This window comes from Haemaphysalis longicornis, unplaced genomic scaffold, assembly GCF_048455015.1.
Source record: "Haemaphysalis longicornis isolate Haplotype H1 unplaced genomic scaffold, Haemaphysalis longicornis Haplotype H1 scaffold_2, whole genome shotgun sequence".
In the NCBI taxonomy this organism is placed as follows: Eukaryota; Metazoa; Arthropoda; class Arachnida; order Ixodida; family Ixodidae; genus Haemaphysalis; species Haemaphysalis longicornis.
The window spans coordinates 278,775,575-278,795,741 of NW_027526295.1; the positions used below are offsets into that span (position 1 = coordinate 278,775,575).

At 47.1% G+C, this 20,167-nt stretch overlaps 1 protein-coding gene across 1 annotated transcript in view; it reads left to right on the top strand.

The window, feature by feature from the left end:
• Window positions 1-238: 238 nt before the first annotated feature.
• The window catches only part of LOC144170751 (uncharacterized), a 492,715-nt gene continuing 472,786 nt past the window's right edge, over window positions 239-20,167 (top strand). The window contains exon 1 of the mRNA XM_077700732.1: window positions 239-949. The gene's annotated coding sequence lies outside the window, so the exon portion shown is untranslated. The remainder of the gene's footprint in view (window positions 950-20,167) is intronic.

The following is a 20,167-nucleotide window of genomic DNA, read 5'->3' on the forward strand; positions in this document are numbered from 1 at the left end:
TCCAACTACATTTATTAGTCAGCCACAGAAGCTGTTCAGCGCTGCTCCTCATCGGTAACTATCGTGCATGACTGCTTTCATCGGCATGCAGCGACGCCGTTTTTGTTTTGTTCTGTCGCCCTCCATAACTGCATTCGGGGTTTTCCCAAATGTGGGCCAAGAGCCATCCATTTGTTATTCGTCCAGAAGATAAGATGGTTGGTGTAGACGGCAGTTGTAATGACTTGCAATGGTGGCAGTGCTTTTAAGATGCAAGCGCGAACGAGCTGCCTGCGACAACGCCGGCGATGCCATGACGTGGTGAGTTGCGTTTTCTGCCAGACGCCAGGGCTAGCGCACCGCCCGCCGCGATAAACGCCTCGACACGTCTGTCTAGACAGCCACAGACTCGCTCACAGACGATGTTTCAGCTGCAGCGCAATGCTCGGAGTACCCTTGTTCCCGTGCTTGATTTTCGGGCTGTATTTGGCAGTTGCCTCTGTGGGAACATTGAGCGTACGTTCCTCGACGTTTGTGCGAGTTGTGCGGATATGTGTAGCAGTGACATAAACGTGGTTCAGGCCATTCCTTCTGGACTAAACGACGACTGATACCCGTCTGTGGCGCTACGCAGTTTCCGTCGGTACTCGCTGCCCTTTGAACTGCGGTGAAGACTTCCCCGATGTTCGGATCCTCCAAAGGGTGGCAACTGGTTAGGTCTACCATTGCCACAGCATATGTTGGTTGGCAAGTTGGCTACAAAAGAATTTCCGCGTCGGGGGCTGCAGTCCGCGTGAGGTCTGTTTTTGTGTCAGTCGCAGTTGGTGACTGCAGGTGAGGGGCAACTTATAGGACATGTTCTGGGTATTGTGCGTCGACGAATGACGATGGTGATGCACGGATTCTCCTGCGGAAGTTGTGTCCCGCCGGCTGGCCCGAAGGATGGATCAGCATAGAGCCAAGATTGCCGGTAAGCTTACTAGTTAAACCGCCATTTTCCCTTAATGGAAACAGTGCATAATCCGCTCATGGGAAATTAATCATAGCCACAATAGCTGCTGCAAACGTGTTAGGGAAATAGCAATATTTTTCTGGCTACGCTTAATGCACCTTGCTGCGCTTCGTGTTCCGTGACTGCGTTTGTGAATTACCCTAACATGTATCAGCAAATACCAGTGTCAGCACCTCATAAGCTTTTCGTAACGGCAGTAGAGCCCTCTGTATTTTTGCTATTCGAAAACTCGTTACCCCGGTCGAAAACTGTTCTCACAAACTCTCGCCAAAACTTCTACATATACAGATATATGGAATATATATATTTCCTGAATTGCAAGCGATAACGCTGGTGACGCCTGTACATGGCGAAGCTGAGTTTTAAGTGCAACGTCATTGCGCCAGGGGAGGTGCTTCGTGAGCCGCGCAGACGCTTCGTCACTGATGTCCAGAGACCCGGCCGCTTTGCGTGGCTGTGTTTGGAGGCTGCTCCTCTCTTAGCAACACCGCTTCGCGAACGCGAGCGCTCCTGCACGAGGGATTTTGAAGACGGTAGCATTTTGGGGGCTACTTAAACCCAGAAATTTTGTTCTGTCTGTCTGTGGATGCGAGTGAGGGCGAGTGGTGCGTGCGAGTGGTGAAAGCGAATGGTGGGCGTGAGCGTGAGTGCTCGAGGAAAAATATATTTTTTTGGTGAATTCGAATGAGTGGCGTGCAGTTTCGGCTGAGGTATGGATGCGAGTATGCTTGGACACTGAACTCGCGTGCTCTGTAAGATGGTGTGAGTATCTAGAATTGAGTTGCATGGGCACTGCCTGCAAATGCACGCTGCAATATACACGCTATCTGCAGATAGTGGATGTGTATAATGCCGGATTCCAACCCTAACGGTTGAGACGTCAAATTTAAATTCAAGTTTATTCAACACCATACGACGTTAAGAGGTACAGACAAAATTTCATAACAAAACTTGACTTAGCCCGTAGCCCTCTTTGCAAACAGGGGATGTAATACAACGTACATTTTCAGCCCATTTCTATGCAGCGCATCACATGAAAATGAAAAAATTCTGAACCACTCCCCTACCGGAAACAGAGGTGCACTCAAAACTTGTCCAACCACAGCAGAAGCCAAACAACAACTACCCGCCGTTGTCGTTTTGCCTGGCTTTCTAATATTCGAAACTCAGGATTAGCTGGCAGAGCACGTTCACTTTTACGGTCCCGCTCCCGTTGTCGTTTTGCAGGACTGCCAGCTCCTCGACCAAGCGCGGCCTACCCATGGCGCAGCCGGCCTTGAACTGGCTGACGAGAAACGCGCGTGAAGCGAGCTAACCTCCCTTTCCCTTTCCCTTTAGATTATCAGCAATACCCATGGATGGCGACTCAGCAACTTAATATAAATAGCTATCCGGAGAACGAAAAAACATATCAGGAGGAAAAACGATCTGCAGAAATTCAGATAATTGTCTACTAATGCGTTGCATTGTGATGCCCCTTGTCTAGAGTGTTAGTTTTTTTACAGCCAATTTTTTTGTTTTTTTGTAATTATGTCCGGCCGATATCTCCATTTACGCTATTATAACGATTTCATGGATAACTTCTGCCAACTCTGCATTTTTGTGGAAGTGCAGAGCGTTACATGGTTCGACACTTTCACTATTTTGTTTTTTTTTTCACAATTTCGGCTTTTCAAAATTCTGTTTGAGCCATTATCTACATTTACGCTATTACAACGATCACAGGTAGAACTTCCGCCAAATCTGTGTTTTTGGGGAAATGCGTGGCGTTACACGGTCCTGGCTGTGGAGGTACTTGGCAGAAAATGTTACACATTAAAAAACAGCTCGAACATGAAAAGATCACCCCCAATGCCAAGAATGTGACCAAAGGTAAATCCATTTCAGTCGTTCATTACACAGCGGGGCAAAGAGGGAAGAGACAAGTTTTGGAGCAAGTGCAAAGAACTATAAACTATAAGCTAACTATAAACTACAATAACTATTTATGGACATAGGAAAATGGAAGCTGTGACGTCACATACAACATATCACTTGTGACGGTTTTACAGCTAGGTAGTTAACATGCCGACCCCATGACAAATTGAGAGAAATAAAACACCCAGCGATTTAATTCAGCGCAGCATTTAAAGTTGTGTGTTTCAGAGCATAACTGCGGGAAGATGTAGAACTTTGTGACGGATTCGAAATGATATTGCGGCGAACCATCCCTTCTGTTTTGTTTACTTATGTGTTTTGTTACGAGCGCGTGGCCCCGCCCACCTATCGTATTTGCATTCGAAGCGAAGTGCGTGTTTCCTTCCTTTTCTTTTGCATATCACACAGGCCGTTTTATTTGATAAGGAAACCGTGTTGCTTTCCGGTCCCTATCCTAAAGCGTTCTTGTTTAATCGAAGATGTTCTCGATATAAAATAGATGTTTCTAGTAACCAAAGCACAACAGATAAATTCGCGAAAAGCAAACACGCGGCACTCGATTCGCCGATTTTCGTCATGTGCTCGTTAGTTCGTTGACTACTTCTACGGCGCTCGTGTTTTCTTTACGTTTATTGTGGATCAGAAGGTCGTTCATTTCTACATTAATTTCTGCAAGAACCTCGTCTCCTTCTTCACTGCGTGACAATATTCCCTTAGTTTTATCTATGTTTTTAAATTGTTTCTTGCGTTAATAAGTTTAAGCGTTTTATTCGTCTGGTTGGCTAGGTTAACACCTGACTGGCTCTAAAAAAGTCCAGGGTCAGCGGTGTACAAATTGTGAGTGGCGGATGAATTTTTAATTTTTATTTTGTTCTGTTTTATTTATTATTTGATTTATTTGAATACTTATCATACCTGAAGGCTGTACAAAAAAAATAGGGGGGGGGGGGGGGGGGACTACAACGAATTTGAGCGATATGTTTGAACTGTTGCAAAATGCAGAGTTTGTACGTTGCAGGGTCGGTGATGAATGCGATGTCGGCGGAAAGCCGGTTCCAATACGGACTTGCCCTTGAAATGAATGTGTCACTCTAATGATTTCTTCTGCAAAAAGGCACACCTACTTTAAAACCATGGTCAAAACGAGGTTAAATTCAGGATGGGGAACAGATACGCTGCTGTTTTGAAGATCGATTTTAATAGTAAATTTTGTGAAAAAAAAAAAAGAAAGACGAGGGCATTTACGACGGAACGATGTATTTGCTAACAATTTCTATGATGCATAAGATAAAAAGAAAGGCCGCAATTATTCTGCCTTGGGGCACACCGATGGTTTGCTGGTTTTATTATGAAACAGTTACTGTTGCTGCCAACTTCCCTTGTGTCAACGGAAAACAGAATTTCAAGGCTGCATTGTCCTGGAAAGCAGCTGCACGTTTACGGTTTTAATTGGAATTTCCTGAGGGGGGGGGGGGGGGGGATATCTAAACGACGTTGTGTAGACAAGGCGATGGCCCCGATGTATGCACGAGAGCGCTCTAGGTGTAGAGAGGGGGCGCTCAACCAAAAGTGCCAAGTACAACGTTCAAATATACATTCTTAGGCCAAAGGGAGCGAAATTGAGACCAAATACAGCCGTTAGCCTTCGCGGGCAACCGTTCATCTTCAAGAGGAGTAACCAACACAAGCGCTGTATTGGGCACCTTTCTTTCATCCCGTCCGTTTGTGCACTATTTTTTCGTAAGACTAGAAAGAAACGTCCCGTTGCGCAAAGTACTGCACGCTTTACACTTCTAAGCCTATTTCTTACCACAACTCATGTTTCGCCGGGTATTGCGGGAGTCAATGGTTCGCTTTCTCCGGGGTGTGCTGTGGTTTCTTTTTTTTTTTTTTTTTTTTTTCCAGCAGATCGCCCTTGGGGAGTATCGGAACGGACCAACCGGTTTGCGGACTAACTGTTCGACCACTCACATTTACTACCCAAAAGGTTGAAGGATTGTGGAAAAGCCAGTTAGTTCCCAAGAAGGCGAATTTTTTGTCGTTTTTGACTAATAGTTCACAGAACTCGAAACGTCCCAATTAGGTCCCTTGTTGCAGCTTCTGCTGTTGTTCACCGCAAAGGGCGCAAACAGCTGCTGACTTTACGAAGGAGTAAGGGATAGGTATTCTACCGCTTGAACAATCACAAAAATACCGTGAAGACGCCAAGATGCGACAGTTAATAATTGGAATGTCGAAATGCAGTCAGGGGTAGAGGCGCACAGTTTGACAATGGTGCACCCATGCATGCGGTATTTGACCATTTTCGCAAAAAGAAAAAAAAAACGTTTAGTGGCGTCGGCTTTTCTCATTTAATGCCAGTTAGCTCTCAGTATCCGAAATCCCAGTTTTACCATCACGCTGACTCAATGGCTTAAATCCAGCGCATGTTGTTACCGTTGGTAGCGCGAAATGAGTCGTTGTAGTAACGTGGTCAGTCGACCACAGCGTACTCGCAGAAACAGCTATGCTCGGGGAGCCTAACAAACACACTGTCAAGCGGAAAACGAGTCGTGAGTCGAGTGCAGGGGCACCTTCATTTCCGGCCCCTCGTGGCGCAGGCACGCTATCGGCAACGTTGCGGAACGCTGCCCCTGGCCGCCGCCCTGCGCCCACTGCCGCCTTCACTCGAGGCATGAGCCACCTTCACTGCACCCGCGCAAGCATGTACGCACGCGCTTCGGCTCAAGGAACCGCGGAGGTGAAAGTTGCCTCGATGGTATTGCTCGCGCGTTCCCACGGTCAGTTATGGGAATGTCGCGAACTCCGGGAGGGTTTACGCTGTCGCGTCTGCAGCAGGTGGGACTCTCCCTCTCCCTCTCTCTACCTCTTTATCTCTTCCTATCTATTTATCTCTCTCTCTCTGTCTCTCTTATTTTGAAGCGGGGTTGAATGTTGAGGAAACGGAAAACCTTTAGCAAATCCGGGGTAGTCGATGTGAAGGCGCAGTGCTATCCCACAACAGTGATGCTGTACTCCGTCAAGACAACATGTAAGCATCTTACTAGTACTCGCTTGTTTAGTGCGTAATAAATGAAGAATCACGGCACAAAACCTCAAAAAGGCGCGGTCCAAGGAAGTGCATGCACGAATTCATGGCAGTTACGAAATAAACCTTAGTTGGAAATCAGCGCTCATCACGTAGTTCCTTCCTCAGGCTTCGTCCCTAATTTTTTGCGTTCTGATAGTTCGCTTTCTTTTTCAAGCGTATTGGGTCCAGTCCTTCCTCTTACAGTAAGACCACGTCATCAATTATCTGGAGAACGGTGTCTCACGATCGTTTACAGAACTACTACTCATGAACCTTTTTTAATCTTTTTTTTTTTTTTTTTTTTCAGAAATGATAGGGCAGTATCGAATGTGAACCCCATACTCCGAAAGAGCAGATACAACACTACCGTATAAACCGGAATATAGGTCGAGTTTTTTTCCAAAAAAATTCGCACAAAAGTCACCCCTCGTCTTATATAGCGGTCATTGGCAGAATGAAAATCGTTGTCTGGCAACAATGTGCAAGCGTAGTCCGTCGCCAATCGCCATTCGTGTCGGACTGCTCTCTCGCTCTATCAGGCGTTTATTTGATTTCGCTTTTCTCTTGTTTTTCGTCTTTTACTCGTCTATTACGCGTGCGTGCGTACATTTCTGTACGTCTCTGTTCCGAGATGAGTGGCGGCAGTCGACGCCAGTACACCGCGGCGTTTAATCTGATGGCGATTGCGTCACCAAGCGGAATGGGAATATGGCGGCGTAACGCCAGTTAGGCGTTTCAGAGAAAAGTGTGCGGTACTGGCGGAGCCAGAAAGCTAAGCTGTGCGCGTGCAACCCCCGAAACCGATCGTTCGGTGGACGTCAAGCAGTGCACCCTGAGTTGGAGAACAAAGTGGCGGACTTCGTCCGGGAACTTCGCTCACAATCGCTCCGGAGGCCATGCGCGGACCGGCTCCGCGAACTGTACAATGAGTGGATAGCCGGCGACAACAAAAAGACCTATACGGGCCGGTTGCGACCATGTCAAGCTGGGTGTCCTTCTCTGGGCAGTCGCTGCCCGACGACATGGGTACACGAGCGTTCAGGAAGTGCTCCATCAGCAAAGCGCCTGATGGCATGGAAGATGACAGTGCGAAGCAGTCATCCTCGGACGACTCTGAGAGCTCGGACGAGTGACTTCGGCAGGCATAGTGAGTGGCAGTGACAGACGGGCGTCGAAAATAAATATAGACCTTGTGAGTGCGCGTCTGTGCAAAATTATTTTTTTTGTCAACTTTTCCCACCTCAAGGTAGGGGGTCGACCTATATACCGGGTCGACCTATAATCCGGTTTATACGGTACATTTCCGGATAAACTACTATTGGTAATAAAATTTAGGCCCCGCACGAATAACTAACAGTCAGCCAGGGTGTTGTGATCATCCACCCTTTTATTAACTTCGGTTAGTTAGGAAACTACTTGAAATAAAATTATTTTCAGCTAAAACGCTGCATACCGTCAATAGATGCACCGAATGCAGCATTTTTATCAAAAATTTCTTTAGTCTAGAACACACGTAAGCTCATTGAAGAGAAGCGGCACGATGAAGCGACCAGCTTGATGTGCATGAATCAAGCGCCCCGCGGCTCAGCGCGTCCTCGCAATGGGCAGGACCACGGAGCAAGATAAACCTGCCCCGTGGGCAGGAGTGTACCACGCCAGGCGCGCGCAGGCGGCGTTATAAGCAGGCTTGGGCGGCCACGAAATAGCTCGGCGCCAACATTTTATTGCCTAAGCATTCCTTGGCGACTACCCTTAGAAAATGTCTGCCTACCTGTCCATCCGTCCGCCTACCCGAAACGCGTCCCATGACGTACTCTTTAGGTAGCCACTGGCTATACAGTTGAACCTCGTTATAGCGAACACTGATTTAGCGAATTATCAGCCATAGCGAACTAAATACGAACATTGGTTGATCACGCTTCATTTCAATGGCCCTTATTCTTTTATAATGAAAGTTATACTGTGACAGCCACGCGCACTATCCGATGTAATGAAGAAATATTTTACCAGTAGGCTGAGAAGCTACTTGAAAAATCTCCGGCCTTCCGAAACTGTGTGGACAGTGCGGAAAACTTCATCCTGGTCAATGTTGTGAATACCAAACAAACATCACATCTTTCCTCGAAACAACAGGAATGCAGGGCCGTTTTTAAAAAAAAAAAACGTCGTTCTGTTGTAATTTCCCGTGTCATATTCTGGTTCATTGAGCTTGAAATGCCGTAAGGAGAAAGATAAAGGATACGTTGTTTATAGTTGTTCCGAAGATTAAGGTAATGCGTTTTTGTATCAAGGGTTTCTGCGTGAGCCAGATTGCCGGTTTGTTCGAGAGCGGATTTTTAGCTCTTCTGTTACAACGAATATCGGGTATAACGAACTAAATTACTGTCCCATTACTACTTCGTTTTAACGAGGTTCAACTGCATAGGGAATTAATAAAAGGCCTTTTATACAATACAAAGTCCTTTTAGTGAAAGTTTCCCCGCCATAAAGCCCTCGAGGCAAAATGCCTCTTTTATTTGTCCTTTTGGGCTGCTCAAAACTGCTCCAGAGTAGCTGTGTAGTTTATTTTCCTGTGGAATCGCTATTGCGGGAGCAGTTTTGGACTGCAGCGAACTAGGAAGAATTCCTCTTGAAAGCCAAATAAACGAGACCAAGACATACGTAGGGCACTTGCGGTGACGGGCTTCTGGAAACAATGCTTACGCACTGCCTGAAAATTCGTACTGGGGAGTTTCTGCGACATTTTAAAGCGAAGCTTTCTTGGTTTCACTGATGGCGACCGTCTCGTCACCGAAACTGTGCGAACCCCTACAACCTCCCCGACACAAAACGCGTCCCTTACGATAAAGCTGAACCAGAGTCCGTCAAAGCATTGACGGACTCTGGCTGAACGTTTCACCCATCGGGGCGTTAGCTTTATTTTTTTTTAAATATTATCCAGGCGCCATACATTTCCACCGTTCAAGTAATTCTCGCAGATAATTCAGTGGCTGGCGTATTTGCTCCAAATTCTAATACAAAATAGTATATTAAGTTGGCAACTTCAAAAAGTGGGTATTTTTTATGTTATTACTTAATTATTTATAATGTTGAAGCGCCTGATGTGTTTCTCACCCCCTCAAAAAGATAATGTTGGATTTGTTCTTTAAAAATTGAACATTCTACACTAAACCTTTCGGGCAAAGTTTGTAACACTTGTTATACGTCAAGCAGTCTCCTCAACAATACACCTCGGTGGAATATGTGCGAACCTTTCTAAGTGCGCTTGTGCGCGTTGCGTGCGTGCGTGTGTGTGCTTACATGTGCGTGCGTACAGGTGCCTTCCCGACAGATCGAAAGTAGTCGTAATCTGTTGCTGTAACGAAACCAGGTTTTGAGGCTATCTGTATGAAAATTCCTAATATCGAAATATGATCAGATCAGCCTTGCCAAAGTTCATCCAGCAATCCCTTCACTGAACGAGGCGAGTAAGATAGTTCCAACATTGCGCACTCTTTCATTCCCATATTGGGAGACAATCTGGAATCGAGACTTGTTGTAAAACCCGCGAAACTTCGCGAAACCCATGAAACCCATCTAGTGAAACCAATGAATTTTCGCTAAATCAAAAAATTATATTGTTTTTTTTTTCAAAAACAAATTCCAGCATAACCATAACCTCAGGATTGAATTGTTTCCTTTATCAAATTGAAGTCTTTTAAATTTAAACAACATGAAATATTGGCTTTCGCATCTAGTGCATCCTTCATTGCTTACTGTCGTGCAGCTTCTTCCCTCCCCAATAGTAACCTCCCGGGTAATCGGAGAGATGCAAAGAGAAAGACGTAATTCCTCGAACGAAGTGAGAGGGGAAAGAGAGTCGCCCCCGTACGTGCCCCTTGGAACGTCCACGTGCGGCGGGCCGGCAGGCAGCTGCGAACGTAACGCTGCAGCCGAGATGTAGGAGTCCGCCGAGGGCAAGGCGTCCCGAGTGGGTACATAGTGCAAAAGGATTGCCAGCGCACAGAGCGGACGTGGTTCTCGGCCCGACCGCGGGATCAGGGTTCCGGGTTCATCAGCCAAAGTGCTTCACAGAGCCTCCAAACGACGGCCACCACTTTTGCCGAACGCCGAGGCAGCAGCAGCGTTCGCCGCAGCCACTGTGCATGCGCCCCCGGGGGTTGGCTGGCTGGCTTGGCAGATCCCGCTATGGGGCGCTGTCATTTTATTCCCCCCCTTGTTTACCTTTCTGTTTAAGAACCGGAGCCCGACCTGCTCGCCTGGCGCTCGCACGCCTCCGCGCCGGGGTTGGCGAACGCTTTGTGTGCTCCAAGACGGCGCCAAGTGCGATGGGATAAACTACATTGCAAATACCTTGGCTGTCTCCTCTTCGGCTGAGGTAACTCTTCTTGGAGAAATTGGCCGTCTAGTGGGCATGAGTAGAGTGCTCGTACAATGGCGAGATGCTAAAAAAACCACATTTACTTTATTTTTATTACTATCTTTCGTGGACGTTGTGTTCAGTTAACTTTACTTTTTTTTTTGTTTCTAACCGTTGCTCGAAATAGGCTCTATGTTATTCATGCGTGCGCTAGATTATTGCGCATGTATTCTCGCGGATACCAGCTTCATAGTTGTTTTGACTGCGGTTACATTTTCCTTCACCTGCCTCTCTTGGCTATTCATTTTGCATCGTCAGCTGCGTAAGGAAAGTTGTACTACCTTCGTAATGTCGGTATAATCAAAGTGGTCATCGTCATTGTCAATGTCGTCGGCGGGGAGTCTGTCAAGAAGCAAACTATTTCCGGGAACTACTATTTTAGCGTAGGATAGCATTATTTGCTTATTCGTCATTAAGTGAAACTTAACTACCAAATTTGTGGTCTTAACTCCGTGTATCACAGCTTTTCCTGAATGCCAAACTCATAGCGCGCAGGCTTCCACAAATGATTGGTCGTAAACCTAAATGTAACCCTTTGATTCTTTCATGCGACATCACATTACCCGGCTTTGTAATCGCCGTTTTGTTCATGCGCGAATTGCGAACAAGCTAGAGGTGCCTTTTTATTTTTAGAAATCCAGCGGTATTAGACCTAGCTCCGCGTTCCTGGATGTCGGCTACTCTCATCTTCGTCATACTCCTACTCAGTTTCAATATATCGACTAAGAAGTCCGCTTACTACGGTTAGTTAGTCGTAGCCCTGAGCTGGCTCAGAGTACTCACCAACTGCGGCAGGAATCGCTCACAAGATTCTGATTGAGTGGGTTCCACGTGACCTACTCACAGACCACTGCAAGACAGACGTAGCAACCAGACTGGCAGCATCCTTTCCATCTCCGACTTCCCTTTAGAGCTGGATGATGCCACTCTGCTGGTGACGAGTCTCGAGGTTGCGCTTAGAAGGATTCGCGTGGGGGTGGCCTTAGCTCCCGCCGTGACTCGCCAATAGCCTCAATACCGAGATTCCTTTACAAACCCTGGTTGCCCAGTTCGCCACCGCAGCGACGCGATGGCCGACCTCCACCACTTGCTGCGGTCCTGCCTCGCCTTGAGGCCGACGAGACCTAGTAACGTTGGACGAGACTGCGACACCCTTGCGGCGACGGGCCTCCGCGCAGACGACGCCTCCGCATACGCCGCATGGATACATTGTTCACTCCTTGACTTCATCCGCGAAGCGAACATTTTCATGTTCATCTAATCCCCTTTCGTCATCAACTCATACCCTCATATATATGCCCTGTGGAAAAAAAAACGCTCATAAAAAAATACCAGTCCCATTCGTAGATGGGGATCCCTAATTACTTTTATAAAACGTCAAATCAGATTATTAATTTCAAACAATGACAAAAACTAGTTTGTTAAGTTCATTGTAACTTGTTTTTTGTACACACCAGAACCACTCTCATCCGCATCACGCGACCAGATGAGGAGAGGCGCCAGCTGCGCACTGAGCATATCCCGTGATCACTGCCAACTGCACCCGGTTGTCGCCCAATCTGAACTCGTCAATTGTATTGCGGGATAAGTGTTCATCTTATAAATCCTGCATACCCCCATGAGAGTTGGTTGCAAGGGGCTCGACAAAATCACACAATCAGCCAAATAAACTGCATCAATCGATTGCAGACAATCAATAAATTGATTAGTTTTCACGAATCGACCAGTAGAAGCAATTGTAACTTAAGCTGACGAGAAAATTCACACAAGCCGTTTGCCGTCCGCAAGTTTAGTTTTCAAATTCATGGGAAGATGAGCTTAACATTGGTAAATGCAACTCGATGAGAATAACACGAAAAACTAGCACAACAGCCGTCACATACTTTCTTAACACAGTACCCTTAGTTTCAGTAAGCCGCTACAAATACCTTGGCGTCCATATTACTATCAACCTCTCCTGGCAAACGCACGTTGAACAAATAACTAGTAACGCAAATCGCATGCTTGATTTTCTTGGCTGGAACTTCTCACTTGCACCCAGCACACTAAGACTGCTCCTTTACAAAACACTTGTTCGGTCCCAATTAGACTATTCCTCATCTGTGTCGGACCCGCAAACTGCCTCATTATTACAAAAACTGGAAGCTGTTCAGAATCGCGCAGCACGATTCATTCTATCTAATTATGCCCGAACAGGTAGCACATCACTTATGAAAAAAAAAAAAAATTAATCTTACATTTTTAACCATTCGACGTCGCATTTCACGACTGTGCCTCTTCCACAAATTTTTTTACAACAACGAAACTTTAAAACAATCTCTTTCCAGCCCCCCTGCATACATTTCTACCCGCCTTGACCACCATTTAAAAATAAGTGTGCCAAGCAGCAACACCAACCTTTATTTTGGCTCATTCCTCCTGAAAACCAGTGTGGACTGGAACAGCCTTCCTGCCGGCATCGTATCTACAAAAGAACTGGAAAAATTCAAGTCTGCGCTGCGAATCATTTTTATTGGCCCCTCTATTGTTTGTTATGTACTTTGCCTTTTTTTACCGCACTCGTCTCTGTAACACCTGAACGGCCCTGAGAATAAAATAAATGAAATGAAATGAAATGAAGTAGGGAGCGTTATGTTAACAGAGGGAGCGTGTTTTTAACCAACATTACAATTTAAATTTGTTTCAGGGGGGCGAAAGAGGGGAACTGGGGAGGGGGCTATGGGATATCGCATATTCAACTTGAATATGCACTGTACTCATAGTTTCTGCTAGGGCACTAACACAGCCGGCCTAACGTTATTCTGAACATGCTGGTACACCATGATTCACATTTTCTAGAGCGCTGCAGTTCGGTCGTCCCGCAGTATTTCAACACGCAGCCATCCTACAAGGGGCTTCATAGTTTAGCGATCGTTATACTTAGCATGTGTTCACTCTTTTTATCTTTCCTTCTTCGTGGAGAAGTAAGGTCGAAGGCAAAGAGGAATATTCGGAGAAAGGGGCAAGCTACTCGCCGCAGACTGACTCTCGACGGCTCCGAGCTCTTTCGCGATTGATGCGATTGAACCCGTGCGGGGCAATCTGCTTTTAGTGTAACAAGACCCTTTCGATGTTTGTGCCCCTATCACTCACAGAACGCCCCTTTGGTCGACTGTGCGTGCATTGAAGCAAACAAAGATTATGCTGTTGAAGACCTAAAGTACTGAAATTTAAAAGATGCAACCGCTGAAAAACAATTGACTGGAATTGCGGGGTGGGAAAGAACTGGTTCGCCTGTCACTCCAGGAAAGAATTGTGAGATGAGATGTGGCAGCATTGCGTTCAGACGTACTGCTACAGCAGTGTACCAAACAACCGATTCAATCCCGAGAGTGTTTATTTATTTATTTATTTATTTATTTATTTATTTATTTATTTATTTATTTATTTATTTATTTATTTATTTATTTATTTATTTATTTATTTATTTATTTATTTATTTATTTATTTATTTATTTATTTATTTATTTATTTATTTATTGTGTCAAATGGGGGCGGTATTGCCGGCCGAAGCAAATATTTCAACAAAATAGCTTGTTCACACGGCCACTGCACGTAATAGTTCTAGTTATAGCTACTGAATGTTAATGTTTTAGCTATCTGCAGCGGCGGTGAACAAGAGCAGAATACACCTCTCTGTGCCGATGCCAAGGTGTTTAACCATGGGTTCTCTCGATGTTCTTTGCTTCAATGGCTGTACAATTGCCCAACCTATTCCCTTTAAGGTTGATTAGGGCCAAATGTTTCGCGATAGAACTGAGGCTCCATGGACAAACATTAATCGCGCAGGTGGTTTGCTTAAACTGTAACTTTATTTCCTTGCCAAATGGTTTGCTTTGCCACATTGCCGAGAAGCTTGGAGTGAAAGAGGCTGCAAGCTAATGCTTACAGAATTTGCTTTCCTTTGCGGGCGTTTTTCCTTCTCCACGGAATTTCGGAAACTAGACGGCAAAAATAAGGAAATTTTATATAGAGGATTTGGAGGCACAGAGGCCGTCGAATCTTTTGTTTTGACCTAACAGCAGTTTCTTCTGTTGGGAGATTCTGCTGACTTTGTAGTAGTTTTCCTATTCAATTTCGGTTTCCTGCAGTGCGTGAGCCACCTAACACTGCTGCCCTCCCCTTCCCGTCTTCAGCATCCACTAAAAAATTAGACTTTGTTGCCACATTTGCTGTAACTTAAAAGTATTCCCGGTACTAATTCCTGTTTTAGCAAGAAAATTTCCACGCTTTCACTACAGAGGGATGGGCAGTCTGCGTATGAGGATCGCTAAAACCAAACTGTGAGGCTCATTAGCGCAATGAATAAACGAGGCCCACGGTTTGAAAGCTGGTGAGACAACAGGGAAAGCTACTTGACTTTACGTAAATTGTCATTTAAGTTGTACAAAGCTGGATAGCACCCCAAAGCAGGAAAAAAGGAAGCGAACATTCCCCCGGTGGGAACCCGACCATGTACACTCTCCAAAGAGCACGTACTCTCGGCCAATTCCCGTTCAGTCTTGTTTTCAGTGCATGCACACTTTGCAGACACTCATGGGCGTTTTGCCCAAAGCAAGTGTTCTCCTGCAACAACTGGCTCATATCCGAGGCCTGGGAAAACCACAGCAGTTGGCACGGCACGTTGCGCCCTAGGAGAGGAGTAGGCTGATTACTGCTCGACTTTTCGGCTTCGCCCCGCGTGCTTCGCGCGTCCCAGCCGGGGTGTACGTGAAATCCTAAACCGCCGAGGGCACGTTCTCCATCCGCATCATGCGCCAGCGGTCCTGATAATATACGGTCTGGCTGTGGTGGCAGGCATCGCCCCCTTGCGGCGGGTGGTAACATGAGACCCCGCGCACGTGCCCGCACACTATGCACGGGGACCCAAACTGGCGTCCTCAGTTTGCGCGCGAGGGCGCGCGGTCGCAATCGCTGCAGCGCATGCTGGCAGATGGGGCGCCTGCTGTGGCGCTGCGTTTTCGGCGGCCTATTATTCCGAACGCCCGCAGCGCCCTGGCGAGGTTAGGTGTTCGGTTCGCAACGTTCCCCAGCTCTCGCCAGTGCGTTATGTTCGGCCAATAAAATCCTGTCGCAAAAAAAAAAAAAAAAAAAAACAGTAAAGAAAAAAGAAATGCCATCATAAAAAGATAATGCGGGTAATAAGACTGCGATGGAGTACAATGGAAGGCACTGCATGTTGGCAGCCCCGAATGGTGGTGTTTGCTGACGGCGCATTAAATTTCCCCCTCATATCTTTTTATTTTCGCAAACAGTGCTGTCTTCTTGAAAAGATGGAGCGAGGTCCGTCCAAAAATGATTATGAGAGTTTACAGGCATTGGACAGATGGCCGAAAAACCGATCAGAAGCGTCTGTATTTCGCATAGATCGAAGTAATGCTATGTTCGAACCACTGACGCAACAGGCGTATCGCAAAAGTTGAACTTAATAAAAGGTGCGTTCCATAACTGGGTTAGCTGAGACATCCAATGACGTCATTGTTTCAAAATGTTCCGATAGTTGCGACCACGGTATGAAGCTAGCGTCCTCCTGTAGTTTGCTTCCTACATAGGACTAGTGTGAATAGTCCGGAGATCAAAGTTTTTGAGTGCCCAAGCAGTAGCAGGATGGACCAGATATCTGGCCGCTCACTCTGAAGCCTAGACCAGTTTTTACATACTCATTAAACAACACATACCCGCAGATGTGTATTGGGCAGCACCTTATATAGAACGGCTAACCAGCACACCCATTTTCTGTCCGCCCATGAGTTCAGTGAATAAATGAATTTTTTTCATGGATTGAACACAGCTAACACGGGACAAAGTGAAGAGTAACGAACACGAGGCTCTTCACTTGGATCTGCCTTCATCATCATCGTCATCATCAGCCTATCTATGCCTACTGCAGGGCAAAGGCCTCTTCCGTGGATCTCCAATTATCCCGGTCTTGTGCTAACGGCGACCAATTTATCCCCGCAAACTTCTTGACCTCATCTGCCCATCTAACTTTCTGCCGCCCCCTACCACGCTTGCCTTCCCTAAGGATCCACATTGTTACCCTGAATGACCATCGGTTATCTTGCCTTCGCATTACATGTCCTGCCCACGCCCATTTATTCTTCTGTAATGAACCCATTCCTGTGATGAACCAACTATCCCAGCTACAAACCCTCCATCAATTATTCACTGAACAACTTTGTGCGCAGGCAGTAAGAGGGTCGAGCACGAGAAAAATCTATGCACGGTGCCTGAAGCAACATTCAGTTCACAGGTAGGTCCGATCCCGTTATGTCCTGTACGCACCCAGCGCCATCCACCGGTTCTCTTGGAACGCTCCTCCTATTCTTTTGAACTGCTAAAATAACCTCGCTGTTCGGCCTCAATAGCCAAGGAATGGAGTCGCAGGTTCTGGGCCGAACGGCATGCCCCAGCATTGCATTTTTTTTTTCAAGAAGCCGTGTTTTTTAACACGAAAGTGTTTTATTCCGGGATTCACGAAGATTTCACTGACGCCATATCCGTCACGGAAATTACGCCGGTACAACGAAGCAGGCGGCCTGTAAAGGGTGCACCCCTGCACACAGGATCTTCTTGCAGGGAATCAACCTTTAGTACTAAAGAGTACGTTATACTTACGGTTTTCGTTTTCAAGTTTTATATTTTAACATGATAGTGTTTTTGCCGGGATGCACCAAGATTTCACTGACGTCATATCCGTCACGGAAGTGACGCCAGTACACCTTTGCCGAAGCGACCCGCCCGCAAGACGTCGCTAGCCAAGCACACCCACAAGACAGCCGCCGACCTGCAAATCATGCTCACCTGCAGATTTCACTGCACATTTTACTTTCGTGTTTTACCGATTCCTATGACAGAGGAATGAACCACAGTTGTTTTACTGGAAAATGTGGTCTTAGCTCTACTCTACGCAATTCTCTTTGTAAATAGGGGTGTTTCCGCATCTTTTAGGTCGGTTTATGGGCGGAACGGGGCGCGGCATATCAACGCGTTTATTTAACGTTCTCTATCGCATTGGAAGTGCGTACGGGCTTGTAGTTAGCTCGGAACAGAATATCGTTTCTTTGAAGTCTGTGCGCGCACTTTGAAGCCGAACAAAGTGTTGTATACCCACAGGGTGCCTTCATGCCTGCAGATGTGTTTTGGACGACGCTTTATAAAAGGGCTGATTGGCTTAGTCAGCTCAGCCAGTCAATTGCGGGCGCTTAATTGCTGCGCACTAAAAAACTTCGTCTGCTAAATTTAGCTTGGCCCTGTGTTTGTTTCCCTGTTTCTATTATGGTGCAGAACACTTTGACCGTACAAGCAGACTATTTGTTTTGTAAGTTTAGGAAGGCGGCCTAAGGGAGAGAAATTGAGCCAGCTGAGACGAAATTAAGTCAGAGATCTCAAGCTGCACACGCACACAACTCTTACATACATGCACGCCTTCACAAACACGGGAACGCAGACCAGCGCGCCCACACACACACAGTCACACTCATAGGCAAAACAAAACAAATAAAAAGGTTTGCTCTTGGTGAACATAACCTACCGATGAGCTTGACTAATGTCTTTATACGGCCAGTACACACATTGCGGTCGCTATCGCAGGACTCGCAATGAGGAGCGCTGGGGGCGCCGCCGAGCCTGTAACAAAACCCCGCCGCCACAGGGCCGCGGTCGGTGCCAGTTCGGAGACAGATACCCCCCCCCCCCCCCCGGTAGGAGGACATGGGCGTCGCAGTGTGACTCGCCGGGGTGCCCTATTATGACATCACAAACCGCGTAATCGTGTGACCGCGGGATCCCTTCTCCCGGAGGGGAGAATGGGACGGCGCATGGAGAAAGGCGAGGGGGGGAGGGGGCGACGGAGGGCAGGAGGCTGTGCTCACGCTACGGAGCGTGCGCATGCGTGTGTCGATGCGAGCCTGGCCCCGTGCGCGTTTGTGTGCGTAGGCGAGGGTCCGGCGCTGGGGCCTTAGGTCGTGTCGCCGGGGTCGAGAGTGTCTGGTTACCGCGCTCCCGTGCTCACGAACCGCAGGCTCACCGCCGAAGCAGTTTTTTTTTTCTTTATCGCGCACCCCCGCCGGGAGCCGAGAGCATGTGATCATGCATGTGGTGGTGCGGGGTGCCGACCGCGAGGAGGCATTGTGCGTTAAGGGGCACGTGACCGGATATCGCGCGGCCAGCTTAGCTTACGACAGCTCTTTGGATGCAGCCCAGCCACGCGGTAACGTTACGTTATGAATTCTCCATTTCTCTTTCTTTCTTTCTTTCTTTCTTTCTTTCTTTCTTTCTTTCTTTCTTTCTTTCTTTCCTCTGTGGTTCATTTTTCTGTTCGATCATGACTGCCGTAGTGGGCTGGAGGAAAGAGGGCAAAGGTGAACGCAGAGCTTTCGTACGGCCGCTTTTGTTCTGCCGGCTGCGCTTGGCCTATGGCTATTTTGTCCCTGGGTGCGTGGTACGGTGCAGTTGACACAACTTGTACGGCTCGGTCTTCTCACGTTTTGTTCGGTGCTTTGTGCGCAGTCGGTTCTAAACGATCTGCCCGGCCAGTGAAAAAGAAACCAAAAAAAACGGAGCCGATCCCGAACCAGCGGGGTGGCTGTCCGAACGGTCCCGGGATTGGAGTGTTTGTTACGTCTACTACTCCATAACCCTAACGTGCGCTATCGTTTCTGGCATCCGGTGTTGCATTTCCATGCTGGTTCATGATTGAGTGCGAGCTACAGTGGCCCAACGTCCGCTGAGGTGGATTGTTCGAGAGTAGAGTTCGAATAGGGAAAGGACTGCGATATGAAAAGTAGTAGCCCTAAGGGTAGTGAGGCTGCGGTGAAGGGGTAATAAGAGAAAACGGCAGTTACCCTCGATAGGAAGAGGGCCTTGGTTAATCGAAAGCCATCCGTCACCTCTGAGCCAACCACGCGGCCACAGGTATAGGAAAATATTTCGATGTAGCCTGAATGACGCAGCAGTGGATAAAATCGAGCACTGGTTTCAGTAGACACCCTTCATGAAATGACGCCGCTGAAGGAATTCTTCTACAGTAGAATGTGATGTGTGCGTGTCTCCAAGCAGAAATTCTGTGCACCGACGCCGCGACGCATCGTCTTCGCCTTCGACACCCGCTGAGGATCGGACTTGATAACAGGGTGAAAAATTTATCAGAAAAACGAAGCGTTACAACCGCTCTCCCTTAAGCGCTAGGTGCTCAATACGAAACTAGGCAGAAATTTAAAAACGCCGTAATATCTCTGCTTCCGAAACCTTTGCTGTTTCACGCACCTGCGTTGCGTGCTCAGGAAGTTGGATTTATATTTCAATATTTTGCGGAACCCTAGCTCCCATTGGTAACACCTGGTGTTCATTCAGCGTGGTAGTCAGGCAAGTATATTTCCGCCAAGGGAGATGTAGGTTAACAACTTTAGACTTCCGCTTGAAAGAAAAAACACCGGTCGTTAGAAGAAAAAACGGACACAATGCTACACTATCAAATGAGTTTACTAAAGAAGAAATCGCACATATATGCATGAAACATTTCACTACATTGACAAAGCGCGACAATCTTTCATCCTACGACCCGCCGTGGTGGTTCAGTAGCTAAGGCGTTGCGCTGCTGAGCACGAGGTCGCGGGTTCGTTTCCCGGCCGCGGCGGCCGCTTTTCTTATGGAGGCGAAAAGCAAAAATTCAAGCGTGTACGAGATTTCGGCGCACGTTAAAGATCCCCGGGTGGTCAAAATTAATCCG